We start from the raw sequence: 5,000 nt of genomic DNA on the forward strand, positions 1-5,000 counted from the left end.
ATACACACACACAAACACCACAGTCCAGGCCCTGAGACTTATATATATACACACACACACACCACAGTCCAGGCCCTGATACTTATATATATACACACACACACACACACCACAGTCCAGGCCCTGAGACCGATATATATGTACACACACACACACCACAGTCCAGGCCCTGAGATATTTATATATATACACACAAACAACTGTCCAGGCCCTGAGAATTATATATATACACACACACAAACACCACAGCCCAGACACTGCGAATTATATATGTGCACACACACACAGAAACACACACACACACACACACACACACACACACACACACACACACACACACACACACACACACACACACACACACACACACACACACACACACACACACACACACACACACACACACACACCACAGCCCAGACACTGAGACTTATATATATCCACACACACACTCACACACACACACATCACAGCCCAGACACTGAGACTTATATATATGCAAACACACACTCACACACACATACATCACAGCCCAGACACTGAGACTTATATATATGCACACACACACACACGCACACAGACAGCACAGCCCAGACAATGAGACTTATATCTGTGCACACTCACACACACCACAGCCCAGACACAGAGACTGATATATATGCACACACACACACACACACCACAGCCCAGACACTGAGACTGATATACATGCACACACACGCACGCACACTCACAACACAGCCCAGACACTGAGACTTAAATACATGCACACACACACGCACGCACACTCACAACACAGCCCAGACACTGAGACTTATATATATGCACACACACACACACACACACACACACACACACACACACACACACACACACACACACACACACACACACACACACATACACACACGCACACACACACCACAGCCCAGACACTGAGACTTATATATATGCACACACACACACACCACAGCCCAGACACTGAGACTTATATATGTGAACACACACACACACACACCACAGCCCAGACACTGAGACTTATATATATGCACACACACACACACACACACCCATCACAGCCCAGACACTGAGAATTATATATATACACACACACACACACACACACACACACACACACACACCACAGCCCAGACACTGAGACTGATATACATGCACACACACACACACGCACACGCACGCACACACACACCACAGCCCAGACACTGAGACTTATATACATGCACACACACACACACACGCACGCACACACACACCACAGCCCAGACACTGAGACTTATATATATGCACACACACACACACACACACCACAGCCCAGACACTGAGACTTATATATGTGCACACACACACTCACACACACCACAGCCCAGACACTGAGAATTATATATATGCACACACACAGACCCATCACAGCCCAGACACTGAGACTTATATATATGCACACACACACACAGACCACAGCCCAGACACTGAGTCTTATATAGAGGCACACACACACACACACACACACACACGCACACACACACCACAGCCCAGAGACTGAGAGTTATATATATGCACACACACACACACAGACACACACGCACACACACACCACAGCCCAGACTCTGAGACTTATATATATGCACACACACACACGCACACAGACACCTCAGCCCAGACAATGAGACTTATATCTGTGCACACACACACACCACAGCCCAGACACTGAGACTTATATACACACACACACACACACACACACACACTCACACACACACACACACACACACCCCACAGTCCAGGCCCTGAGAATTATATACAGAAACACACACACACCACAGTCCAGGCCCTGAGATATATATATATATAAACACACACACCACAGTCCAGGGCCTGAGACTTATATAGACACACACACACACCACAGTCCAGGCCCTGAGATATTTATATATATACACACACACCACAGTCCAGGCCCTGAGACTTATATATATACACACACACAAACACCACAGTCCAGGCCCTGAGTCTTATATATATACACACACACACACCACAGTCCAGGCCCTGATACTTATATATATACACGCACACACACCACAGTCCAGGCCCTGAGACTTATATATATACACACACACACACCACAGTCCAGGCCCCGATACTTATATATATACACACACACACACACACCACAGTCCAGGCCCTGAGACCTATATATATGTACACACACACACACACCACAGTCCAGGCCCTGAGACTTATATATATACACACACACACCACAGTCCAGGCCCTGAGATATTTATATATATATACACGCACAACAGTCCAGGCCCTGAGACTTATATATATACACACACACAAACACCACAGTCCAGGCCCTGAGACTTATATATATACACACACACCCACCACAGTCCAGGCCCTGATACTTGTATATATACACACACACACCACAGTCCAGGCACTGAGACTTATATATACACACACACACACACCACAGTCCAGGCCCTGATACTTATATATATACAAACACACACACACTACAGTCCAGGCCCTGAGACTTATATATATGCACACACACACACCGCAGTCCAGGCCCTGAGAGTTATTTATATACACACACACACACCTCAGTCCAGGCCCTGAGACTTATATATATACACACACACACACACACCACAGTCCAGGCCCTGATATATATATATATATGCACACACACCACAGTCCAGGCCCTGAGAATTATATACAGAAACACACACACACCACAGTCCAGGCCCTGAGATATATATATATATATATATAAACACACACACCACAGTCCAGGGCATGTGACTTATATATATATATATATACACACACACACACACACCACAGTCCAGGCCCTGAGATATTGATATACATACACACACACCACAGTCCAGGCCCTGAGACTTATATATATACACACACACAAACACCACAGTCCAGGCCCTGAGACTTATATATATACACACACACACACCACATTCCAGGCCCTGATACTTATATATATACACACACACACACACACCACAGTCCAGGCCCTGAGACCGATATATATGTACACACACACACACCACAGTCCAGGCCCTGAGACTTATATATATACACACACACACCACAGTCCAGGCCCTGAGATATTTATATATATACACACACACAACAGTCCAGGCCCTGAGAATTATATATATACACACACACAAACACCAAAGCCCAGACACTGCGAATTATATATGTGCACACACACACAGACACACAGACACACACACACACACACACACACACACACACACACACACACACACACACACACACACACACACACACACACACACACACACACACACACACACACACACACACACCACAGCCCAGACACTGAGAATTATCTACATGCACACACACACACCACAGCCCAGACACTGAGACTTATATATATGCACACACACACACACACATCACAGACCAGACACTGAGACTTATATATATGCTCACACACACACAGACACACACGCACTGCACAGCCCAGACACTGAGACTTATATATATGCACACACACACACACACCACAGCCCAGACACTGAGACTTATATATGTGCACACACACGCACTGCACAGCCCAGACACTGAGACTTATATATATGCACAGACACACACACACACACACACCACAGCCCAGACACTGAGAGTTATATATATGCACAGACACACACACACACACACACACCACAGCCCAGACACTGAGAATTATATATATACACACACACACACACACACACACACACACACACACACACACACACACACACACACACACACACACACACACACACACACACACACACACATCACAGACCAGACACTGAGACTTATATATATGCTCACACACACACAGACACACACGCACTGCACAGCCCAGACACTGAGACTTATATATATGCACACACACACACACACACCACAGCCCAGACACTGAGACTTATATATGTGCACACACACGCACTGCACAGCCCAGACACTGAGACTTATATATATGCACAGACACACACACACACACACACACACCACAGCCCAGACACTGAGAGTTATATATATGCACAGACACACACACACACACACACACACACACCACAGCCCAGACACTGAGACTTATATATATCCACACACGCACTCACACACACACACATCACAGCCCAGACACTGAGACTTATATATCTATACGCACATTCGCCACAGTCCAGAACCTGAGACTTATATATACACACACACACACACCACAGTCCAGGCCCTGAGACATATTTATAGACACACACTCTCCACATTCCGAACCAGAGACTTAGATATGTACAAACACACACACCGCAGTCCAGGCCCTGAGAATTTTATCTATATATAAGAACACACACACACCAAAGTCCAGGCCCTGAAATAAATATAGATATACACACACACACACCACAGTCCAGGCCCTGAGGAATATAAATATATACAAACACACACCACAGTCCAGGCCCTGAGATATATATATATATAAACACACACACCACAGTCCAGGCCCTGAGATATATATATATACACACACACACCACAGTCCAGCGCCTGAGACTTATATATATACACACACACACACACAACAGTCCAGGCCCTGAGATATTTATATCTATACACACACACCACAGACCAGGCCCTGAGACCTATATATATACACACACACAAACACCACAGTCCAGGCCCTGAGACTAATATATATACACACACACACACCACAGTCCAGGCCCTGATACTTATATATATTCACACACACACAGCACAGTCCAGGCCCTGTGACTTATATATATACACACACACACACCACATTCCAGGCCCTGTTACTTATATATATACACACACACACACCACAGTCCAGGCCCTGAGACTTATATATATATATACACACACACACACCACAGACCAGACCCTGAGACTTCTATCTATATATA

The sequence above is a fragment of the Heterodontus francisci genome, unplaced genomic scaffold (genome assembly GCF_036365525.1).
Source record: "Heterodontus francisci isolate sHetFra1 unplaced genomic scaffold, sHetFra1.hap1 HAP1_SCAFFOLD_51_2, whole genome shotgun sequence".
Lineage (NCBI taxonomy): Eukaryota > Metazoa > Chordata > Chondrichthyes > Heterodontiformes > Heterodontidae > Heterodontus > Heterodontus francisci.